A 27,158-nucleotide genomic window follows, 5' to 3' on the forward strand; every position below is an offset into this window, starting at 1 on the left:
TTGCTAGGACCTCTGTTCCTGAATGATGCACTTTTGCTTTGACTTGAACACTTCAACCTTTTGGTAGCCATTGCTTTTATTGTCCTTCGTCTTCAGAATCATACTGGCAAAGCCATGTTTTATCTCCTTTTACAGTTCTTCAAAAATGTGCTTCAGGATTTTAATCTCCCTTGTTTAAAATTTTCATTGAAAGCTTGGCCCTTGCCTGCAGCTTCTCTGAGTGCAATGGTTTTGGCATCCATTGCATAAAATTTTGCTCAAATTTAAATTTTTAGTCATAATTGTGTAAGCTGAACAAATTGAGATGTTTATGATGTTGGTTCTGTTTCTGTTGTATAATTGTTGATTCACTTCAATTAGGGCAAAAATAGGGTAATTTTTATTCTAGCACCTAGATGCAGTTGTCTGCTGCTTCCAACTTCATCCTCAACATCATCTCATCCTTCTTAAAACTAGTTATCCAGGCCAGGTATCATGGCTCACGCCTGTAATCCTCACACTTTGGAAGGCTGAAGCAGATGAATCACTTGAGCTTAGGACTTTGAGACCAGCTTGGGCAACATGATGAAACCCAGTCTCTACAAAAAAATAGAAAAATTAGCTGAGTGTGATGAGGCACACTTATAGTCCCAGCTATTTTAGAGGCTAAGATGGGAGGATCAATTGAGCCTGGGAGGTCAGGCTGCAGTGAACAGTGATTGTCCCATTACACTCCATCCTGGGTGACAGAGCAAAACACTGTCTGAAAATAAATAAATCAAAACAACACACACACACACACACACACACACACACACACACACACACACACACCCCTAGCTATTCATTTATAAACTGCTGATTTCTTTGAAGTATTGCCCCCGTAACCTTTCTATAAACCATCAATGATTTACCTATTCTTCCACCCAAGCTTCAACAGAAATTTTAAGTTTGTTCTTGCTTCAGTTTTACTAGAATTCATATTGCTCTGATAGGGGAAATTTTTAAACTGATGTCAACAAATTTTTAGTGCAAAAATTTTTGAATTTTATACAGTTTTTTATAATTAATATTTTGGATGAGCTTTTTGAAGTCCCCTAATATTTGAAATAAATTTTGGAAATAAAATCTACAGAAAGTACTGATGCATTAAATAAATAAGGATAGAAAAATGAATATATCAGATTTTATTTGAGAACTCGGAAGGTTTTGTTTTACTGATGAGATAAACAAGGAAAGCACACAGAAGTTTTTGAGGGGACAAGGTAAGTCTAAGATATAGATGGAAATGTGAAGGTAGATGGATATATAGATATGAAGCTGAGAATAATAGCCTTGGCTATATATATATATATATATATACACATATACATTTTATATATTTAAATGATATAAATATATATAATTTTAATATAAATATATAATTTGGGAGTTAATAGAATAGATGTGATATTTCACAAGAATGTATGATGCCACTAAGAAAGCACAGGCAAAATGAAGAGTTTTTAACTCTGAGGAATTATAAAATACACAGTCTGTTTGAAGTAAGAGCCAACAGCAACAAAAGAGGGTAGGACCTGTGAGTAAGGGAGGATAGTGCAAGGAACAATTTTACTTTTCAAATTTATGCTTGTCATTCCCTCTCCCAAGAAAGCTCTTTTCCAGATTACTGTATGCCTATTTTCCTCGATTTTTTTTTTCTTTTGTGAGATGGACTCCCTATCTGTCCCCTAGGTCAGAGTGCAGTGGTGCAATCTCAGCTCCCAGGTTCAAGTGATTCTCTTGCCTCAGCCTCCCCAGTTGCTGGGATTGCAGGCACACACCACCATGCCTAGCTAATTTTTTTGTGTGTATTTTTAGTAGAGACAGGGTTTCACCATGTTGCCCAGGCTGGTCTCAAACACTTGACCTCAGGTGATCTGCCCACCTCAGCCTCCAGAGTGCTGGGATTACAGGTGTTAGCCACCATGCCAAGCCTGTTTTCCTGAACTTTTTAGGTCGTGGTTAAAGCATCAGCCTCCTACTGATACTTTCCTAGACCACTTAATTTCAAATCAACCACACCCAATACTGACACTTCCTATGCCTTTCTCTTTCTAGCACTTAGCAAAATCTAACATATGTAATTTATGGAGTTGTTTATAAAATGTTCTGCTGTCATAAGAATATATGACCCAGGAAAGTAGAGGTTGTGTTTACTTTTTAAAAAATACTATATCCCCAGAACTTAAAAATTAGTGCTAAATATATTGATAATGTACAATAATTTTGTTTTTTGGGAAGTTGAATGGAGCAATATTATTGGACTATTGGATATCAATACAAGGTTAAAATGCTTTTATGAAAGAATGGGAGCTGGGGAAATGACTGTGCAGTCATTTGGTTGGGGTCAATTCTGCCATTATGATCACTGGAGGCACTAAGTTTAACAGAAGTAAGGAAACATCTTTATAATAAAAAATAGAATATACATGATGAACGTAAGAGTTGTAGATTTGACTTGAGGAAGATGAGGAATTTTCTTCATATGTTTAATTTCATCAGTGAGCTCCTCAACTTGGTGTGAGTAAAGCAAGAGTTAGGTTTGTGTGGAAAAGGAAGAAAAAAATCAGATTTACCAGTCATTCCAGTGAATGTGGTAGGATGGCTGTATTATCTGTTTTTGTGTTGCTGTAAAGAAATACCAGAGGCTGGATAATTTATAAAGAACAGAGTTTCAATCCTGTTCCACCTGGTTATCCCCCTGATCTGTGGATCTCAGCAGCTTGGTTGATAGAAGCAGCAGCAGAGACCAGGCAGCCCAGCTTTGCAAGGTTCTTGGTGCGCTGTGACAGGCAAGCATCTGCCAGTCACCATCCCTGCCGCCCAGTTGCACAAGAGAAAGGTCAGTTAAGCAGAAGGGACAGTGAAGAAAGTACCCAAGAGGAGATCTGCATTGTTGTCAGCTTAATCTGCTCCTGCAAAGGTAAAAATGAAGCCAAAAAAGGCAACAGGAAAGGATGAATCTTCAGACAAAAGAGTACAAAGCAGAAAAGGGGAGGAGCAAAGGGAAAACAGGCAAAACCGGCTAAGAAACTAAAGAAGATTTACCTGCAGAAAATGAAGGACCAAAACCACGGAGAATCCATCTTCTGATGAAGCCCAAGAGAAAGGAACCAAGTCTGATTAATATCATGCATAGTGTCTCAACAGTGTTTCCTGTATTCCCTCTTGTGCAATTCAGAGAAATGTTTTTATCAACTATTTTGTAAATGTAAGTTTGCTAGTAGCTCTAGAAACATTTTTAGGAAGGAGGGAATCCTACCTCATCCCATTCTTTAAGTAATTTTTTTAAGAGGTGGAAATTAGGCCAGGCGTGGTGGCTCACACCTGTAATCCTAGCACTTTGGGAGGCCGAGGTGGGTGGATCACGAGGTCAAGAGATCGAGACCATCCTGGTCAACATGGTGAAACCCCGTCTCTACTAAAAATACAAAAAAAAAAAAAAAAAAATCAGCTGGGCATGGTGGCGCGTGCCTGTAATCCCAGCTACTCAGGAGGCTGAGGCAGGAGAATTGCCTGAACCCAGGAGGTGGAGGTTGCGGTTAGCCGAGATCGCGCCATTGCACTCCAGCCTGGGTAACAAGAGCGAAACTCCGTCTCAAAAAATAAATAAATAAATAAAAATAAAAAATAAAAAGAGGTGAAAATTATTTGTCAATTGTTTACCTTTTGGTACAACCAGAAAATACTGTGGAATATTGAATTATGGGAGGCTTTGACCATCTTGGGTGTCAGCTTAACATTCCACAGAAGGGGGCTTGCTTTTGTAACCCGTAATGCAAAGCATACTAAATGGCAACATGAAGTCACAGTTCTTCATTTATTGTCTTGAACACTTTAAATTACTTCTACTCGCATGTTGTTTTTTAGTTGAATTGTTTTCTAAAGAAAACAACTCCTTGACCATGGATCTCCCTGTCAGAATTGTGCGCACTCTATAACATCTTTGGTTTTGGTAGTCCCATTTTTCTAATAACATTCTTAATGTGCTGTGAAATATTGAAAATCTGAGTATGTAGTGTATATACTATTCAATTGTGAATTGTTGGGAGTTATGTAACAGCTTGTCAGCATGTGAAGATACTGGAACTTGATAGTATCTTAAGGAAAGTTTAACTAGAAATTTTAACCTGGAAATTAACTGGAATAACATTAAAAATAATTACAATGCATGGCTTTTTAGACTTTTAGTATATGTGTTAAGAGTTGTGTACAAATTGAAATGTCTGTGGACTGATCCTCAACATAACCAATAAAATGTCAACTATAAAAGAAGAAAGGAAAGGAAAAGAAGAGACGAGGTAACAAAAAGAAAATAGGTTTAATTAGCTCATGGCTCTTCAGGCCGCAGAGGATACATGGCACTGGCATCTGCTTGTCTTCCAGTGAGGCCTCAGTGAGCTTACACTCATGTCAGAAGGCAAAGCAGGAGCAGACATTGTCATGTAGTGAGAGCAGGAACCAGGGAGAGAAGGAGGAGGCCCTAGATTCTTTCAAACAACCAAATTTTGAGGGAACTATTGAGTGAGGCCTCACTTATCACCAAGGGGATGGTGCCCCCATAATCTAATACCTCCCATCAAGCCCCATCTCCAGCATAGGAATTACATTTTAACAAGAGATTTGGCAGGGACAAGCATTCAAACCATATCAATGGCCAAGCAGTGTACATTTTCTATGTGAGTGTTGTCATTTCATATTTAAAATGTGAAGATGCAATCTTTTTATGTCAAAATCACCAGTTTCTCTATGTTGCTTGAGTGCAATCAAAGAGAAGGTAATGCCTGTTCAACCAGATGGATTTTGCTAGTTAAATGGGGGAAACTTAGAGGGATGTTAAAAGCATATACATATGTATCTTTTCTTTACAAGCAATTAGAAGGGTAAAACTAAAACATGGAATCTATGTCAGGCAAAGAGGCAAGAGAAGAGGAGGAGAGTGAAAGACTAAAAAAAGTTGTGAATGTCAAGAATGATACCTTCTATAAAGTCAAAGAATTGTGGCAGTGAAAGGACAAAATACATTATTTTCATGTACTCATGCTGGTGTGTTTTCTTTATTATAATAAGCCAATCCTTAGGCCATTATCTTACTGTCCATCATCTCTTTTTATTACATTCCTAGGAAGATTCCTTCTATTGGCCTCTGTATCAGTTCATAAGCTTACAATGTGTCCAATTAACCTGGGAGTATCCAGGCAAAACATCCAATGGTTGTGAATTACATCTAAAAAGTCTATGCATACATTATGGGTGGGCTGGGTAGACTCAATTCTGGAGGTTACTCTCAGAGACATAGCAGTTTCATATAGAATAAGAAAGAAAGTGATGTGGATTTTGGAAGGGAAACATCAAGCCCAAATAGCCTGATTTTAAAATATTTTATTCAAAACAATGATGAAACTGAAATAGACACAGCAAGGGAGTTTTCAAGCTTCATTATGTTTGAATAAAGAATGATTCACAAGGCCGGGCCTGTGGTGGCTCATGCCTGTAATCCCAGCATTCTGGGAGCCTGAGGCGGGTGAATCACCTGAAATCAGGAGTTCGAGACCAGCCTGGCCAACATGGTGAGACCCCATCTCTACTAAAAATAATTTTTAAAAAACCTAGCTGAGTGTGGTGGTATGTGCCTGTAATCCCAGCTACTTGGGAGACTGAGACAGGAGAATTGCTTGATTTGGGAAGGTGGAATTTGCACTGACCTGAGCTTGTGGCTCTGCACTCCAGCCTGGGCAACAGAGCGAGACTTCATCTCAAAAAAAAAAAAAAAAAGAAAAGAATAATTCACAAAATATTTTAATGTGTTTAACTATAAAGCTAAACCCCATGGGAATAGCCATAGAGATGTAAAGTATGCCTAAGTAATTTGAATTATAGAAAAAAGAATGATTTGATTTTCTAAACCAACTGACATTTTAGAACCAGTATAAAACTTAATAAAATAAAAACAAATCTTAATCTAGATAAGTGTTTAATGCACCAGCAACACCCATATACACACTCATTCTCCCTCTCTCTCTCTCTCATACGTTAACACAGGGACCCTAGATTATCAGGGATATTTCTCTGCTTTAGAGTCTTTGGGGAGGAGAAGGACAACATATGAACCAAACATGATATGGTAATTATTGAAAAAGCACAGAGTTAAACTTACATTTAACTGTGTTTTGCTAAAACAAACAAACAAAAACAAACAAACAAAAATGGATGTGACTTATCTGTAGTCCCAGAATCTCTACAAATATATTAAAATTGAGATAAAATCTTCAGGTAGATTTACTGCTTATGTTATTTGATTACCACAAATGTCTTGAGCTCATACATCTTTACAATGAGCAGCCATGTCTATCTACAAATATGAACACACACACACACACACACACACACACACTCTCAAACTAAGATCTTGAAAGTAAAAGCTCTCAGTATACATCCAAGACACTTTGGTTTTTTTAAATTCCTTTTCCTCTTGAAAAACAGTTGATTTAGTAACAAAATCTACACGAGCTCCAATACCACTGATAGTAAAGATTTTTAAAACCTACCTTTCTACAACTACTTTTGTTCTATTTATATTTATTATTTCTAAAATGTTGTTCTTGCCTCTTTAAAAAAAATCATGAAAAAGGAGAAGTAAAAGGACACAAATATAAGGAGATAAGAGAAAGGATGTGTAGGGAGACATTTAAAAATCACTTTTATTTTCCCTGAAATTTTTTCCTCAACTTTGATCATTATTTGGTAGAAAACAAAATCAATCCAGATCTGAAGATTAACAGGCAAGTTATAAGACTTATGAAATTCCAGAACAGTGTATAGTGTTTTAAGAAGACGTGAGAATGGAGGATTGGGTTTCATTGCTACTGAAATTAGACTTTCCTCTGTACATTATTGATGCACATTGATAATAACACACACAAAAAAAACAGCTGTGTCTGTTCAAAACCACCATTTGAAGTAGCGATTTGGTAACACAAGATGACGTGTATTTCCCAGGCTTCAGAACAGAAAACTGGGGACAGAAGCTGAATAATTGCAATTACAATGTTGTATATGACCTCTGTTAGTTGCCCACAGCCATTACAACTCACCTTGATTAATAAACATTTCCTACAGTGCTTGGACTGCTAAGAAGTGCCATTTTACATTTTCAAGATTGGCTATTAATTTAATCTGTATAACATAGATTCATAATCTGTAATAGACATTCCCGTATTTCAAATAAAAATGACATGAAAACTGAAAATATGACAAAACAGCTACGCAAAATTCCAGCAATGGAAAATATGTGCTGATGGTGCTAAAAAAGAAAAAGAAAAGATTTTTCTAAAGCTTCTCCTTGCCTATTTAGAAAGCACTGAGTGACAGCTTAAACTAGGGTTTGTAATGCCCAGGGTGAGACTACCTACAAGAGCAATGAAAAAGTTTTACTGTGAGCTGTGCAGTGACTTGTGCTTGACACTTCTTTCCCAGATCAAGGAAGGAATAATCATATTCTAAGGGGTATAAATTTACCTCAAAGCTGATGCCTCTGTTTTATAATGTGCTTTTAAGAAGAAGATAATAATGAAGATAATAATTACCATTTTTTTCTAATATTTTGGCTGGGTTTGGGGGTGGATAAAAATGATAAAACTGTATAATATTTATTGAATTCCAGGAGCTTGTTACTTACATTGCTATAACAGAAATGCCAGTTATGTGGGAGGTGACAAGACCTCTCATCTTGTCTTTCACATGTATTTTTTAAAAACTTTTTTGAGTCTCTATCTCACCCCTGGGGAGAAGAAAATCCAGTGTCTATTTCCTTTTAGTAGCACTGGGATTCCTTAAGGTCTTCCATCTCAGCTAAGAATGTTTGTTAAAATTCCTTTTACCAATCAAATGCTGAATTCTGCCCTTGTTTACATTCTCTCCCTGTGTGGCCTTCTCTCAGTTGTCTAACATCTATCTTCCTGTGTAGAGAGCCCAGATTAAAGTGCAGCCTAAACTAACACCATGGCTATTGGAATTGATGGATAATGATGAGAATGGGATGCTAAGGTACAACTTGAAATTCCGTTTAACGAGTAACACTTTAGGAGCCAGCCTTATTTTTGAACGTTTCTATCTTAACCTATTGGTAGATATTTCCTCCATATTCCGAGTTTCTTTTCATTAATATCTGGATTTCCACCATTTGCTGAGTAATTTATTTCCTTTCTCAGATCTCTTTATTTTTTATTCCCTTTTCTCTCATCCTCACCAAAATAACTCCTTCAGGGAAACTCTTTCTTCTCCTTCCTGATTTCTGGAAATAAATTAATTAAAGCACCATTTGTTTCTTTAGCACTGTGCTCTGGGGTTCATCTTTGCACATCCAAATAGTTAATCAAAGCATTTTCTATAAAAAAAAAAAAAAGAGAGATGAAAAAAAAAAAAAAAAGAAAAATAAATATATATATATATATATATATATATATATATAGCCACTTACTCATTCCTCTTCTTTGCCCCATTTTACAAAAGCATTTACAACAGTCCTTTGATTTTTATATTTGAAATTTAGAAATATCTCTAAATTTCAAATATAAAAATAAGTCTCTAAGATGTTAATTATGTAACCTAAGTCACAGAGCAGCTAAGTTGGAAAGCTTATATTCAAATCTATTCTGTAAAGTCTGAGTTCTCTCTCTCTCTCTCTCATTCAAACACACACACACACACACACACACACTCCCTTTGTGTGTGTGTGTACACGCACATGTATCTCTTTATAATATTTTAGGCCAAATGCACCATCAATCTTAAAGATATCAAGTGAAAAACACAGAAAAACTTAACAATTGTCAAATGTTGTTAGATGAACAACTAAAGATGTTTTAGGGGGTATTAAGGTACACCAGAGAAACTAGAACTCATAGATGTGATGTAATTTAGTCTGAATCCAAAAGCAAGACAACCAGGAGTACCAGAGTCCAAGGGAAGGAGAAGGCGGACCTCTCAGCTCAAAGAAAGAGTGAATTTGCCTCTCTTCCTTTTTGTTCTATCAGCCTCATTGAATTTGGTGATACTCACCAACATTGGTAAGGGTGAATCTTTACTCAGTCTGCTGATTCAAATACTAATCTCTTCCACAAAAAACCTCGTAGTCACACTCAATAATAATGTTTTATCAGCTATCTGGGCATTCCTTAGCCCAGTTAAAGCAACACACAAAATCAATCATTACAAAGAATCATCAGGATTGATTAAATTCCTTCGTTTATCAAAATTTTTATAAATTTTTCTGCCCACATTTTTAACAAATGCCTCTTGCATGTTATCATTGCCAATGTAGTCCTGAAAAGCAGACTCTTCAGTTTTGGTTTAATTCAACTTATGTTGGCAGACTCTGTGTGCTGGGGTTATGCTAGGCACAGAGTGTACAGTGCAAAGGTAAAACACACTCAAAGACCCACTTTTTGTAGGCCTGTAAGAATCACCTGAAATGCTTATAAAAACATGGATTTTTTGGTTCTTCCTTACCACAAGAGATTCTTATTCAGAAGCTTTAAGTGTGATTCAAGAATTTGTATTTCTGCCAAGTTCCCAGACAATGATGATACTGCTGGAACACAGAATGCATGATGAATGACACTGCTCTAGAGGATGTTCTTTGCAATAATTAGGATGAGTTCAGATGTAATTACCTTAAAGCCTGACAGAGAATTAAAATTAACAACCCTTTTTAAGATCACATAACAAAAAGTCTGCATGTTGGAGCGTTTAGAGCTGGTCCATAGCCCAGCTCTATCATTAATTACCAAAGCTGTTTTCATACTTTAAATTACCCAGCCCAATCAAGCAATCACCTATCTTAGGGATTGGTGTGTCATGTTTCAAAAATGATTGTCACATCTAGAAGTAGGAAGAATTAAGAAAAGCAGAGGATTACCGGGTAGGCAAAATATTTCTTTCCTTATCTCTATTTGCGATAGAGAATAAAACATTCCTGAACACCTGGGAGACTTCTTCCTATCTTTCATGGTCTGGATGTATCACATGACATGATTGTCTCTTGCTGCAATGGAAGTTGAGAAATTATATATGTGGCACTTGTAAATAGTAATGTGTACGGATTCTACCAGTAAGAGAGAAGAATAAGGCTAATGATTAGGTTACCAACTATTACATTATAGAAAGATAAAATTATAGAATACTGTATTATAGAAAGATAAAAAGAGAATATATTTGTTTATATTGGGCCTAAACAGCATTCTCGAGGAGGGTATATACAAAGCCATGGAATTGTAAAAGAGTACAGAGTATTCAGGAAATTGAATAACATGTATTTTAAAAATATATATATTTGACTGAAATACAGAGTATATGGAAGGAAATTGTCAAGGAGAAGCTGAAGAGAAAGGACGAATATAATTTCTGGCAATAGTATTTACATTTTGTAATTATCATGTGCCTATTTGTACAAAATTATTGTTTAAGGCTATGATTGAGGAATTCCATTTCAAATTTTCTAATAATCATTAGAAGAACTGTTTTTAGATATAAACTTTATTTTTGAATGTGATCCTAATGAATAATAATTATTTGATATAGCACATAACTGTACTGATAAAGAGGTATGCACATAGCCTTTCACTGCACCTTTATTCTTTTTGCAAATATCATCAATTTTGTATTTGGAACCTCAAAAGCGATCAAAAAAGAGAAACCAGGAAATGCAGGGATAATATAATCAGGTGGTTCTTTTTGTTCACCAGCAATGAGTTTATAGATAGAAGCTCATGGATTAAAAAGTTACTTTAGTGTCTGCCTTTCTAAGCTGTTGTTTTATCAGATCCTTAGAACATAAGAAATTCAAATAAATATGAGCCAGGATTCAATCCGCCTGTTATATGTTTCTACTTTGGAAAGTTATAGAAATGTACTTCTCTGATTAGATCATTTTTATTTGCCCTCAACTTAACTATTATTATCATTTGCTGGAACCAGACCCACTTAACATTTTAATAAGCTCTTGTCAGTGTCTTCAGTAGTGAAAGTGAAAATCAGTGGGGTGGAATTTCTGAACCATGGTGACATCCTCAAAGGAAAAAAATTAATATAAATGAAAGGTGGTGATTTTATTATTTTTAAGGTGCCTCTGGAGTTGCCCTTTGTAGAATCAGAGATATCATGTAGATCTTAGAGAGTTTTACCTCCTGGTTTTAGAGTTTTTCTCTGGCTAGATACAATTTGCAGAATGGCAGAATCTGAAACCACTGGGCATAAAAGGCTTGCAAAATCAATATAACTCCTATCAGTCACCAAGCAGAAGATTCATTTCACACATCAAACAGAATGCAAAGCCATGGATTCCTGTACTCCTAGTGAAATGGGTTTCTGTATAGTTACATGAAGTTAATAAAACACCTAACACATTGATCGGATATTGACAGGGCTATTTTTCTCTGTGATTAATGGTCTCACATTCTTAGCAAGAATAGCAAGCTCTTTTGAAATTTTCTACTACATTCTGAAAGTAGCCTAGCCATAATTTCTCAGTTGTGAATTTCTTTAATCACAACAAATTCTGCTACTTGAATTATCCATTAAGAGTATTATAGATCACACACCCCCTTGTAATAAGTAAACTTAATACATGTCTTCAGCGTAAATTTATCACATTTCATTGCAATTATGTATTCATTTCTATCATACTTTAAAAACTCTATGAAGTCAGGAACAATGTTTTGTTATTTCTGATATTCGAACATACCTCAAAAGCTGGCAAGAAGAAAGAAGGAAGGGAGGGAGGGAGAAAGGAGGGGAAGAAGGGAGGGAAGGAGGGAGAGGGAGGAAGGGAAAGGAAAACACTAATGCGCTGAATGAGCTTGAATAAAGAAGAAATGCTAGCATTTAAAGGGGGAACCAGCAATAAAATAGCTCCATACCCTTTAAAGGCAAGCCAGAATTAAAACTGTACTTAAATAACTGGTGATATTTTATTTTCTTCCTTAAGAGTTAGATAGTTGTCAACTTCTTTCACTTTGATTATTAAGTAGCATTCATCACATTCCAGTGAGATCACCAGTGATGGAAACCTTTCTACTCTGTGAGCATTTAAACAATCTAGTTCAAAATAGGACCAGTATCTCTTCTCCTTAAATACATCAAACCTGCAAAAACATCACAGACTTCCAGACTCTCCACAGCTATGTTTCTGAACCTATCATAGGTAAAATAAGTGTAAGCATTTTTGTTTCTTCTAGGGTAAATCATCACTGACTCCAAGAATTATTTTATATATGAAGATGATTTGGAAAAGAAAGAGTAGCTAAAAATCCTATGTGACTCTCTCCTTCTTGAGCAGAGGTTCTTTACAAGGAGACTACAGCTTGTTAATAAGTGTCCATATTGTCATCAGGGGGTCTATTTCCTGCAGTGAGTTCTTGTGCCTTGTGAAATTTAATATAAAATATTTTAAGTATATATGTATGTGGACATTTTTCTGGGTAGAGTTTATAATTTCATAAGAATATCATAGTGGTTGTTAACCCCCAAATGTTGAACAACCACTACTTGTGAACTACGGCAGTAGAGAGAAGCATTCAAACTCTAAAGTCAGGACATAAGGCAAAATTTAGGCAAGATGTTCCCTTATATTTTCCTGAGTCTTTCACATAAATAGAATGCCTCTTTTAATTAGTCTAATAGAGATAGCCTTTTTCTTTATTCTCAGTTTTGGTTTCAAAAGATAACCATTTATTTGATGGATTAACAAATTAATTTGATGTCTTGTGTTTAGAGCTCTTATCATTGAATGGAAAGAGATTGTTTTTATTTTAAAAGACACACACAGCATGGCATTATGTTTACATTATAAGAGTCATAATGCCTCCCATCCCACACTTCCTCCAAGGCATATTCTTTATAAATGGCAGGAATAATTACTGGCACTATTAAATTCTATCTTATACTTTTTCTATTACAAAATAGTTATTTGACTACTATTGTGGAAATATAATTAAAAAAAAAAATCTCTCAACCCAGAAAATATTTGTACAAACGTAGAAGAATAAGAAGACAATTTTGGGCCGGGCGCGGTGGCTCACGCCTGTAATCCCAGCACTTTGGGAGGCCGAGGTGGGTGGATCACGAGGTCAAGAGATCGAGACCATCCTGGTCAACATGGTGAAACCCCGTCTCTACTAAAAATACAAAAAATCAGTTGGGCATGGTGGCGCATGCCTGTAATCCCAGCTACTCAGGAGGCTGAGGCAGGAGAATTGCCTGAACCCAGGAGGCAGAGGTTGCGGTGAGCTGAGATGGCGCCATTGCACTCCAGCCTGGGCAAGGAGAGCGAAACTCCGTCTCAAAAAAAAAAAAAAAAAAAGACAATTTTATTACTAAAAGATTATTAAGCAAAAATGTGATGTGCATCATAGGCAATCCAGCATGAGTTTGCAAGGACAGAAAGAAATCTTACACATGTATATAGCCAAGCAGATACAATTTATAACAGCTTGTCCTCAATGTAAACAGTAACTAGTTCTCAAGTAAGAGGACTTGAGGGCACCATTTGTTACACACCATAGTTTATTATAAATTCATTTGGTATTTGGGGTGACTATCTGGGTTTGTTATTTGGCTTTGACTTTACCCAGAGGAAAAATAAACTTTTCCAGTTTTCATGACAAGAGACAGTTTTGTTATATGAAATGAAGTGCCCTTGATGTTAGGCTTTTACTGTCCTTCAGAAATGGGGAGACGGGTGCTATCCTCCAGGATGATTATGTTTTTTAAAAATAAATCTGAGGTCATTGACAAAGAAATTCTTAGGTGTTAAAGTTTGCAAGAGACTTACTTAGCTTATATATATTTGAAAAAGACAGAGAAAGAACTTAAAACTTTTCTAAAGTAAACTTTAAGAAAGAGGAAAGAGGGTTTCTGCCCTGTTTTCAACAAGAAAAATGAAGCCTCTTACTTTTAACTTCTATTTGCCTTTACACGAAAAAAATCTACTTTCATAAATTTTATCAACTTGTAAAATTAAATTTAGACTATTAGTTCACAGTTTGTAGAACTGAGGCCTAGAGAGCCACAATGACTTTTCTAATATCTGACTAGCTGGTTAGTGGCAACATCTGGAACTCAAATTTTGATTTTTAAATCTCCTATTTAATAAATATGCTAAAACATGCATCACCATAGTTCTTTTTTAAACTTTCTCATGTGTTTAGTGCAGAAAGAACTGTTTTAATAAGGATTTTCTTTTTTGGGTGTGGACATGAGGGGAGCCACGCAGTGACTGCATGGCTGTGAAGGATGGCTATGGGGACGAAGTTGTCTCAGTCAACATACCTCTTCTTGAATATGTTTATTTTGAAAAATGTAGAAATTCCCTTTTAATTATTATTTAAAATTTATAATCTGATTTCTTTATACACACACCATCACACATGCAGTACATAATTTTATATAAAGGCAGCATACTATTTTTCCTTGTTTGCCATCCCGTCTCATAAATTCTATTTACAGCCCTTCTCTGCCCCCTGTTAAATCATTCTCTTTCAGATTTCTCTCCTTACTAACACAATTCTATTTAGGCATAAACATGCACAAAAACATATGTATATACTCATAGAACCTTATTCATTATGACTAGTTTTACAAATGCATCACACTTGATCCTCTTTCTTCTCTCACAAAAGTACCACATAGATACCCCTCCAAGTCATGTGCTATATTCTGAATGATATATTATTTAACCTTAGTATACTATGCCATGTTGTCAAAGAAAATCAGAGCAGAATAGCATTTAAAGAGGTAAAAACAAATAGTATTCAGGAACTATTGAAATAGAAGAAAAAAAAACCTTGTTATAAACCATGCTTAATTTGGCTGGGCTCAGTGGCTCACACCTATAATCCCAGCACTTTAGGAGGCTCAGGAAGGTGGATAGCTTGAGCTCAGAAATTCAAGACCAGCTTGAGCAACATGGTGGCATTTCCACAAAAATACAAAATTTAGCCAAACATGATGGCATCCGCCTATGGTCTTAGCTACTCAGGAGGCTAAGGCATGAGGACAGCTGGAGCCTGGAATGTCGAGGCTATCCTGAACTGTGATCACACTATTGCACTGCAGCCTGGGTGGCAGAGCAAGACCATGTCTCAAAAAAAAAAAAAAAAAAAAGGTACTGAGATTAATCCCCAACACATCATAATCAAATGAGGATTTGTAGCTAAGGAACGGGATGAGGATCAGTGATACAAAATTACTAGAAGAAAGCATCAGGGTTAAGAAGGGATTCTGGCTAACCTACCAGGGCACTTAGATGATATCCTTGGGGTGTTTGTAGGGGATAAGAAATTTGATCAGATAAGGAGGGTGATCAAATATTGAGGGTAGAGGTTCTCGTTAATGACTTAGCAAGATTCTTTTTACAAATAGGCAATGTAGGCCATGGACAGATGGATTACCATATTTGGGGTATAATTGAGAAGAGGGCTTAGAGGAGCCTGATTAAAATTTGGCCAAGAATACAAGTCTTTGTCAATGTATTCAACATAATTTATGCAGACCTCTTATTTTGTTTCCAGATATTTTTATCTCTGACTAATGCTGCTTTAAACTTATTGTATTAAGGGCTAAAACTTCTAGAGAGGAAGGGTTATATATTTTAATTTGAAACCATCTTGTCAAAAGTTCTCTAATGCCACAATCTTTGACTGTACACATATGAGAAACCCTCCTTCCCCCGTAGAGACTTTTCTCGACATCTTTACCTAGGGACACAACTAATTCTGCCACACATCTACAATGTCTCTGAGAGATTCTCTTAGTTGGCATTATCAGACCTTGAAAGAAAAATATACAAATATCTGGGTGGTCACATTGAGTGTTGGCTCTGATACAAAGAAATGTGTCTGAAAAATAGTAGCTTCAGATAGGACAGAAGTCACTTAACAAAATTATTCATTGCTTTGTGCCAAGTCACAGAAATTTTATAGTTTTATGATTTTCTTCTGGGTAGGTATTGCAAATGTTTCCCAGGAAACAACTACACGTGGTCATCATTTTAATATGCTAGCCAAGCCAAAGAGAAGTCACTCTTATTCATTCTCCTTGATTGTGAATTAGTAAGAATCTATACCTTGGAATATCTTTGGCAATTGAAGGGAGAACCATTTAAATCTTTTTTCTTTTTGAGGTGCTTTTGGGTTGAAAATCTGCTTATATAGTGAGCCCTTCATATCTATGGGTTCACCTATCCCAAGATCAGAAATACGGCAAACGACAGAAAAGAAAAATTAATACAAGCCAGACATGGTTTGTAATATGATTCCCTGTAATCCCAGCACTTTGGGAAGCCAAGGTGGAAAGATCACCTGAGGCCAGGAGTTCGAGCTACAATGAACTAAGATATACCACTGCACTCTAGCCTGGACTACAGAGTGAGAATCTGTCTTTACAAAAAAAAAAGAAGAAAAAAAATTACAACAATAAAAATAATACAAAAGTCAATACAGTATAAAAACTACTTACATAGCATTTACACATTGTATTAGGTATTATAAGTAATCCAGAGATGATTTAAAATATATAAGATATATATTGAGGGGTAGAGGGCAAGAGGAGGGAAGAGCATTAGGACAAATACCTAACGTATGCAGGGCTTAAACCTAGATGATGGATTGACAGGTGCAGCAAACCACCATGGCACATATATACCTGTATAACAAACTTGCATGTTCTGTACATGTATTCCAGAACTTAAAGTAAAATAAGAAAAGAATTTGCTTTTCTTCATTTTGGAAGAAATACATAATTTTTGAGTTGCATTGCCTTCTCATAGCTACATAACAAAATATACCTCCAGGAATCTGAATCAATTGATCTGCTTGGGTTGGTGGGAAAGTGTATGCCAAGAACAAAGATTTGGTATCAAGTAGTATTAAACTGTTTATTCTACCCATAATTAGAAATGGAAATGTTTGTTATCTGAAACCCTTTCAGATAAATGATAATAAAAATCTTCCTCAGCATGGGCTGCATGCACCCCCCACCCTCCCCTAACCCATACACTCATCTACAACAGCAGAAATATATGCATGGAGATTATCTAAAATATTTGTGGGCCGGGCATGGTGGCTCGCACCTGTAATTCCAGTGCTTTGGGAGGCTGAGGTGGGCAGATAATGAGGTCAGGAGATCGAGACTATCCTGGCTAACACGGTGAAACCCCCACCCATGTCTTTACTAAAACTACAAAAAATTAGCAGGGCATGGTGGCATATGCCTGTAGTCCCAGCTACTCAGAAGACTGAGGCAAGAGAATAGCTTGAAATCGGGAGGTGGATGTTGGAGTGAGCTGAGATTGTGCCACTGCACTCCAGCCTGTGTGACAGAGAGAGACTCTGTCTCAAAAAAAAGAAAATATAAATATATATGTGTATATATATACATATATATTTGTAGCAGGATTTTGACATGCTCATGAATCCTCCAATTTTCTATCAAAATGATTCAATTATTCAAACATTATGAGAAAAACATACAACTTAAGGGGTACAGCTTGAGAAACTTGATAGCCTGGCTGCTAGAGATGGAGTTCCCTTGGAGGCATCACCTTCTGTGCACAACCCTGATGAAATTTTAGACCTCCACCACAGAGACTGACACAGAAAGCTGTGCCCTTGCCATAGGATCAACAGTTTACACTAACTGTCCAAAGAGCCCAGAGAGTCTATAGGCCCCTCTGCACACTTTCACTAAAGACTCTCAGCCTATCGGCCTTTTGAGAAACAGAGTATCTCCTATCTTCTAAACCTCTGAGAGACACAAGCAGGATCTGAAGAGTTGCTTACATAACTGACATTTACTCACCTCTACTGACAATTCTGGTACATCTGTGTGTACACCGACAGGGTGAACAATGAAAAATGATGTGTAATCAATAGAGTAAGTGTTTGAAGAAAAGACATATGCATAAATTATGTGCAAATACTAGTCATTTTATATAAGGCCCTTGGGCATCTGCAGAATATAGTATCAAATCCAAGGAACAGCGATAGCGCCTGCGTGCGTGTGTGCGTGCGTGCCTGCATGTGTGAGTGCGTGTGTGCGTGCGTGCGTGCGGGTGTGTTTCTAAGTATATCTTTGTTGGTGAAGAGCAATTCATAGAGAAATTTATATTCTATAGTAAGTAATTCAAATTTCTGACTATGTCCTTCAAGAGTTTTGATAATTTGAACCTCACCAAATTCTCCAGATTTTACCTTACTTAGGAGAGCTCAGGGAGTATCCTATATGCAACTTAGACAACATTGCTTGCTGATTTATATAAGCCACGTGAACACAGCACCTTTTATTTTTTATTTTATTTATTTTTTTTTTTTTGAGACAGAGTCTTGCTCTGTTGCCAGGCTGAAGTGCAGTGGTGCAATCTTGGCTCACTGCAATCTACACCTCTCGGGTTCAAGTGATTCTCCTGCCTCAGCCTCCCAAGTAGCTGAGACTACAGGCACAAGCCACCATGTCCAGCTAATTTTTGCATTTTCTGTAGAGACAGGATTTCACCATATTAGCCAGATTGGTCTCAATCTCTTGACCTCATGATCTGCCCGCCTCGGCCTCCCAAAATGCTGGGATTACAGGTGTGAGCCACCGTGCGTGGCAGAGCACAGCATTTTTACATCTACATTGTTATTACTTATACTGTCACCTGTGCTTAGACTTCCTTTCCCCTTTACTACATTTATTCATCCTATGCCTCATTCAAGGCCCAACACAAAGATTTTTCTTCCATGAAATTTTCTGTGACTTTAACTTGAAGGTGATTTCTTCTGTCTTACTCTAGTCACATTGTCACATATTATCCTCATTTCAATCTTTGTTTTATATTACGTATTTCAAGCCATTTGATTAGTGATAATTCATTGCTAATGTTTATATATATATACAAACATTATTTTTTTTTCAAAGAGCCCTACATATAGGAGGATCCAATAAAATATGTACTAGTTCATTGTTTATAGGACTACATAATCTAGTATTTTTTCATCAATAATATCTAGTGTTGAAGACTATTTTCATGGTTTACTATCTGTCTTTGGAAAAATTACTTAAATTATGAATCTCTACTTTCTTGCTTGTAGAATGTCTATAACACTTATATTTCTGAATGATTATGATAATTAAATGATATTGTAAAATTTCTACCACATGTCTGATATATATACTTGTATACATTATATATTACTGTTTAAAAATAAAAAGTAAAATGAAGCTATAGTTATGCCTGCTATAATAAATGATTATTTAAAAGTAAACAGAAATGTCGAAGATAGGCTAAAGGGCAGTTTGTGTTTCTACAATTATTGTTATTGTTACTCTATTTCTTTGGGAAAACCAGATCTTGAGATATCATGGCACTACTCCAGAGCTTTGAATTTTATGAAATTTCTATTCAAAGAAGGCATTCAATATACTCTTGGAGAATATTTTCATTAAAAACAAAAAACAAAAGCAATGAAGATGAAATTTAAACATTGGAAGACTACTTCATAATAAGCATCATTGAGTCCTTTGTATCTGCATTTAAAATAAACAGTTAGAAATATTGATTATGGCAGGACAGACATCAAAGGAGTGAAAAGAGTCAGGAAATGTTCCAAGAATGAGGAGGATAAGTCACAGGATACAGGAGCCTATTTGTCAACACTTCTGCTCGTCCAAACAAGGTTGATGTAAATATCAAATTAAATAATAATTACTAGAGGCTGGGGGAGGTGGCTCATGCCTGTAATCCCAGCACTTTGGGAGGCCTAGGCAAGTAGATCACCTGAGGTCAGGAGTTTGAGACCAACCTGGCCAACTTGGTCAAATCCCATCTCTACTAAAAATACAAAATTAACTGGCTGTGATGACGGGCACCTGTAATCTCAACTACTAAGAAGGCTGAGGCAAGAGAGTCACTTGAACCAGGAAGGCGGAGGTTGCAGTGAGCCAAGATCGCTCCACTGCACTCTAGCCTGGGCTACAGAGCAAGACTCCATCTCGAAACAAAATTAAATAATAATAATCATAATAATTACTAGAAAAAATGAAGAAGTGCCTGCTTTCAAAAATCTATAAAGGCTGTTGTGCAACAATTAAATAAACTAATGATTAATTATAAAATAAAGAAGTGGAATATATATATATGAAATGCGTATTAAGAAGAAGCATGAACTTTATAGTTCTAGGAGGAGATTTCATGGAAAAAGTGAAATGAAGTACTTTTTCCGACTAGACTGATAAACAGAGTAGGTAAAGGAATTCTAGGCTGATGTAACCATTCAAGCAAAGTCTAGTAGTGAAAATTTATTCAGCTAACCTACAGTTATTAAGGATCTCACAATGTGCTATCAAACAAAAACAATGTAGTCTTTTTTTTTTTTAATTTAAAAAAACTTTCAGGTTCAGTGGTACATGTGGAGGTTTGTTACATAGGTGAACTCATGCCATGGGGGGTTGTTGTACAGATTATTTCATTACCCAGGTATGAGTGCCCAATAGTTATCTTTTCTATTCCTCTTCCTCATCCCTTCCTCCACTCTCCAGTAGACCCAAGCATCTGTTGTTCCCTTCTTTGTGTTCATGAGTTCTCATCATTTAGCTCCCACTTATAAATGAGAGCATATGCTATTTGGTTGTCTGTTCCTGTGTTAGTTTGTTAAGGACAGTAGCCTCCAGCTCCATCCATGTTCGCATAAAAGATATTATCTCATTCTTTTTTATGACCGCATAGTATTCTATGGTGTTTATGTATCACATTTTCTTTATTCAATCTGTCATAATGTAGTCTTAAGTAAGAAAATGATTTATTCAAAAAGCTATTGCAGTAGAAAGAACAATTCAACCAGACAATCTTTCAGCATTTTAGAGTAAAGGCTTTCCTTTGTGGAGAGAAAGAAAACAGGGCTATCAAGAACTGGGTGTGGGGAAAAGAGTGAGCAGGTTGTGTCACCAAACAATTGAACAGGAGATGTTTTACACCATAAGCTAATTAACTAATTGTGTAAAAGCTGATCTCAGAATGGTTGTTAAGGTCATGTTCCGTGTTCCAGTACTTGGTTAAGTTCGTAATGCTTGTCGAAACCCAAGGTGAGACAGCCTTCACAGACCTGAGAGAAGGAGAGAAACTAGACCAAAAAGCTTGACCTCTTGGTCAAATCGAGCTAGCAGTCCTTTTGTGCAGATTACTCAGCAAAGCAAAAGTTTAGCTAATTATTTATGAGACAAAGATTGGGAATTTGGAATGTCTGTGAGTGACACTATCACAGGTAAATAAGGATGTCATCCATCAATCTTATCTAAGTTATACGGCAAGGACAGTATTTTGCAGTACTGCATTTTTGGAAACATTTAAGAATTCTTAACCATTGCTGGAATTTCTTAACCATTGGTGATTTCCAGAAGCACAGGGCTCAGATACAGTTCAACATTATCAGTACAAAACACGGTGCTAGTATCAAACAACATTTCTGCAAAGAGTTCAATTTTGTGGTTAGACACACACATAAATAATATACTATTATAATACTAGAAAGTTTTAAAGAGAGATGGAGAATATAGAATACCTTGGCAGAAAAATAAGGATTGAAGAGACTGACTTGACATATTTGGAGATTTTGTGCTGTGAAACCAAGAGTTAAGATTATAAAGAGTACGATGGTGTGTTGAAGTTCTCATATACTAGGAAGTATTTAAACAAACGATTCCTCAGGGAATTCATTTTAATCTTAGATCCAGTTTATTCACAGGAATTAAAATAGACAAAACACATTTAAATATTTTCAAGAAATTATCTTTGATAATTGAGCACAGGATATATAAGAGGAAATAGATGGAAGCTTAACAAATGAAACTGAAGGATAATAAAGATAGATTCAAGCCTGAGTGCAGATGGTCTTGGCCTACTGATTTTTTGAACTGTAAGTTGATCCAGTTAGAATTTTAAGTTAAAAAATGTAATTTGCATTAAATTGATTAGAAAAGTAAAAAAAAAAAATCAATTAATATGTTGCTCTTACATAAACGTTCAAATAGTTAGAACCTGAAGTAGGATAATAAGATTGGGTAGAGTCAAATAAAAGTGTTAATTATTTAGGATTGGAGAAGAGATGGGATTGAATTGAGCAAATGTTTATCTTTGATAGCTAAAGAAAATAATTAGCTAAATCATGGCCCCAAAACGCCCATCTTTAATGAAATTGAACAAACTTGTCAGTCTTACTGCTGACCAATCTTCCTGCTGAAGGCAACAGAAAAATTGGTCATAATTCACAATAATAATTCCTTTTAAGGCATTGGAGAACTATCAATGCATCAGGTAGAAAGTACTCAAACGGCCGATCTCCCAGAAATAAAATATAGAGAAGTTAACTCAGCATTTGGCACTATGTAGTACATTGTTTGCAAATATGCCCATAACTTTTCTGCTTAGATCTGTGTATACTTACTTTATGACTTTGAAGCTTTTTTCATCAAAAAGTGAAGTATATTTCTCTGACTCTTGAATCTGGCCTAAACTTGTGACTTGCTTTGTAACCAATACTATATGGTAGAAAGGATGTTATTCTAAATCTCAGTCTAAACATGAAAAATATTCCCTGACCTCTGTGAATTTTCTTAGATCCCTTACAAACTCGTATATGATCCATTGTAGGCTAGCTTGCTGATAAAGTGAGATAAATGATCCAGTTGCTTCCACTGCTGAACTGACAGCAGGTCAGTCATGGAAGTGGGGTCACTGGCTGACCAACAAAAGATCACAAATTCAAGAACAAGCCCAATCAAGTGAGTGGCCCAGCTATGCTCAGACTAGCACATAGAATGATGAAGTAAATAAATGACAATAAAATAGACAAATTCTTAAAAATTATTTAATTTATTGGCATTGAAATGGGAACAATTAGAATATTTAAATATTTACATCTTTATTAAAGCATTGACTAAACAATTTTCCACAAAGGAAATTGCAGGTCATACTATTTTAGTCGTGAATTCTCCTCATTCAAGGAAGAAAGGTTACCAGTCTTATGCAAATTATTTCAGATAACAGGAAAAAAGGAACTACTACCCAATTTGTTTCATGAGCCAAGCATAAATTGGATACCAAGCTTTAGAAGGATATGAGACATTTACAAATGATTTTTTCTATGAAAATAAATGTAAAAATCATAAACAAAATATTAGCAAACTAAATTTAGCAGAACTATACATGAAATTATTTATTTTGATGTGAGATTAATTTAATGTGATCATTAATCATATATGTGAGATGGATCAATGCAATGCAGTACATTAATAGTATAAAAGAAAAATGTATGTGATCACTTGAACAAATACATTTATTAGACAAATTTTTGCTCTACTGATACTACATTACAAATTGCTCCAAAAGCCTAATGACTCACAAAAATGCGCACTTATTTTTCAAGCTCATGATGGGAGCTTACTGCTAGTGTTTCTGCTTCAGAGTATGGATCAAATTCAGATCTGTTCTCTTTATTTACGTTTTGAAGGTGCCGAAGTTGAAGCAATTTTCTCAGGTTATCATTTTACATGGCCATTAGCATGAGAACAAGAAGCTAAGAAAGATAACATAAACAGCTTTTAAAGTCTCTGATTAGTCATGTCCATTATCATGCCTTTGGAGTGTCACATGACCAAATGAGTAGCATAGGGATTTCTATTCTGCTTATATTTACACTGTAGTAAATGTAAGAGGGAAGAAAGGAATTGTAAGCAAATAATAACACCTACCACAACGAAGAAAACAACATTTTATAACATCAAATTTTATTTATGATTAAAATTAAATGATTAAGAAACTAGAAAAGGAACATTTTCCATCTGATAACATAAAAGAAAAAATAATAATATTTACTACAAAAATTCAATAGAAAATACCATGTTTGGGGTGAAATATTGAAAGCTCTTTCTCCTACAATCTGGAATAAGACAAAGATGTTTATATTATGAATTCTGTTAAACACTATGGAGCAGGTTTTTAACTCTTGATAATAAATTAGGATATAAAAGAAAATCCATCATTCTTGCAGAAAGAATAATTGTGTGTATAGAAAATTCAAAAGATTCTAAATATAAGTGATACACAAAGCGATTGTGCACTGAACACTATACAATACTATTAAGACAAAATGTTACAATCTCTAAATAAATTATAGCATATAGAATGTTTATGAAGCAGAAAACTCAACATTTTTAAAATGTCAGTGTAGTCACCTAAAACCCAAACATGATTTTATCTTGTTGAAATTGACAAACCAATTCTAGAATGTATATAGAATGCATTCAACCATAAATAGGCAAGAAAATCTTGAAGAAATAACAAAATTTAAAAGTTTAGACTGTTGGATATCTATATAGTTTTATAAAGCTGAAATAAACAAACAGTGACAGTAACAAAAGGCTAAACAAATAGATCTCTTTGATCAATTAAATAATATAGAAACAGACATCATTTTATTTAGAAAATTTATTTATAAAAATTGGCACTGCAAAATATTGGGATTTAATTATATGTTCTGATGCAATACAGAAAAAAACAATTCCAGGTTGTTTGCAGATCTAAAATGTGAAAAGTGAAATAAGTAAATTAACTAATTACTTAATACATAGGCTCCTAGAAAATATAGTAAGCCAACTTACATTTCTTAAATTAGGCCTAAAAGGACAAATCCTGATATAAATATTAATTTCGTCTACATTTGTGTTAGTCCATTTTCAGGCTACTGATAAAGAGATACCCTAGACTGTGTAATTTATACAGGAAAAAGTGTTTAGTGGACTTACAGTTCCCTGGGTTGGGGAGGCCTCACAATCATTGTGGAAGGCAAGGAGGAGCAAGTCATGTCTTACATGGATGGCAGCAGGCAAAAAGAGAGAGATCCATCAGATCTCACAAGACCCAGTCACTATCACGAGAACAGCATGGGAAAAACCTGCCTCCATAATTCAACCACATCCTACCCTATTCCTCTCACGCCATGTGGGAATCATGGGAGTTACAATTCAAGATGAGATTTGGGAGGGGACACAGCCAAACCATATCAATATTTGTATTATCAACAACTCTTCATTAAAAGATACCATTAAGAGATTGAAAATTCAGGCACAGGCACAGTGGCTCATGCTTGTAATCCCAGAACTTTGGGAGGCCAAAGTGGGCAGATCAGTTGAGGTCAGGAGTTTCTAGACCAGCCTGTCCAGCATGGTGAAACCCCATCTCTACTAAAAATACAAAAATTAGCTGGGCACAGGGGTGCACACCTGAAATCCCAGCTACTTGCAAGACTGAGGCAGGAGAATTGCTTGAACCCAGGATGTGGAGGTTGTGGCGAACTGATATCATGCCACTGCACTCCAGCCTGGGCAATGCAGTGAGACCCCATCTTAAAAAAAGAAAAAAAAGAAAAGAGAGGGAGAGATTGAAAATTTAAGCAGTGAAATAGGAAATTACATTTCAATAAATTTATTGTAAAAGGGCTTATGTGTGGAATGTATAAATACCTCCCATAAATCAATAATAAGCAATGTGCAAACTAATAAAAAAAGGGCATAAGTCATGAAAAAGCATTTTATAAAGGATATATAAATATCACCTTTAGTAACGTGCTCCCTTTATAAGCCACCAACCAGGAAAATTCAAATTATATCTAAAATGAGACACATATACCACTACTAAAGTTACTGAATTAAAAACAAGTACTAATAACACCAGTGTGGATAAGAATATGAAGCAACTGGAATTCTCTACCTCTCTTATTGCAAATGATTTGGAATATTTTTTGGCTGTTCTTTGCTAAAGTAGAACATATGCATGCTGTATGATGAAGCAATTCCATTCTTAGATGTATGCCCAGCATAAATGTGTTTTTATGTTAACCACAAAGCATATGAAATATTCATTGCAGCATTACAATGAATTTACTTATAACAGTCAAAAAGTGGAAAAAGACACTAGTGTCTATCAACACTAGAAAAGACAGCTTGCTGTACAGTTATTCACCACTATAGTATGCAGTGTTAAAAATTAATAAACTGTCTGGACATGGTGGCTCATGCCTATAATCCCATCATTTTGGGGGGCTGAGGCAGGAGAATTGTTTGAGGCCCAGAGTTCAAGACCCTGCTGGGAAACATCATGAGACCCCATCTCTACAAACAATTATAAAAAATTTTCTGTGTGGTGATGTGGGCCTATAGTCCCAGCTACTCGGGAAGTTGAGGTGAGAGGATGGCTTGAGCTCAGGAGTTCGAGGCTATGATTACACCATTGCACTCTAGCCCATGTGACAGAGAAAGACCCTATCTCTGAAAAATAAATAAATAAGAATAAATAAAAATTAACCTTTTTATAAAATATGAAAAACGTTTACAAACTTGATATCATATTAAACAAATCAAACAGACGTTTGATGTGTATCATTTATGTGTATATAAATTTCAAACATAAGCAAACAGTTGTAAGTCATAGAAATCTGAATATTGGTTATATTTTGGGAGTAGGGTAAAGGTAATGAATGGGTACAGTCAAAGAAAAGCTTCTAAAGTTAGTTTTCTATCTCTTAAATTTCTGATACCTTTGGTTTGCAATACTTCAAGCGTGTCTTTAGGATTTTTGTTTTTCTGCATGAGTGTTGTATTTTAATAAAATTTATATATGAAAACAATGGACTAAGAAGAATAGTATCAGTTTAAAATTACAACTAATATTCTACTCAATGATGAAGCATAATCCTTTTATGTTAAAGTCAAGGACAAGTCGGGCATGGTGGCTCTCACCTGTGATTCCAGCATTTTAGGAGGCCAAGGCAGGCAGATGGATTGAGCTCAGGAGTTTGAGATCAGCCTGGGTAATATGGTGAAACCCCATCTCTATCAAGAATAGAAAAAAATTAGCTGGCAGTGGTGGTGTGTGTCTGTAGTTCCAACTACTCAGGAGGCTGAGGTGGGAGGATGGTTTGAGCCCAAGAGGCAGAGGGTGCAGTGAGCCAAGATCACGCCACTGTATTCCAGCCTGGGTAACAAAGCCAGACTCTGTCTCAAAAAATCAATTAACTGATTAATTAATTAATTAAAGTTAAGGACAAGAT

The 27,158-nt window shown here is 35.7% G+C and overlaps 1 protein-coding gene and 1 pseudogene across 3 annotated transcripts in view; both read left to right on the forward strand.

The window, feature by feature from the left end:
* The window catches only part of LUZP2 (leucine zipper protein 2), a 569,126-nt gene that overhangs the window by 211,473 nt on the left and 330,495 nt on the right, over positions 1–27,158 (forward strand). The gene's annotated exons all lie outside the window — the stretch shown is intronic.
* Positions 2,454–3,311, forward strand: LOC116524961 (annotated as a pseudogene).

Source organism: Sapajus apella, unplaced genomic scaffold (genome assembly GCF_009761245.1).
Source record: "Sapajus apella isolate SASKATOON/1434 unplaced genomic scaffold, GSC_monkey_1.0 scaffold47, whole genome shotgun sequence".
Lineage (NCBI taxonomy): Eukaryota > Metazoa > Chordata > Mammalia > Primates > Cebidae > Sapajus > Sapajus apella.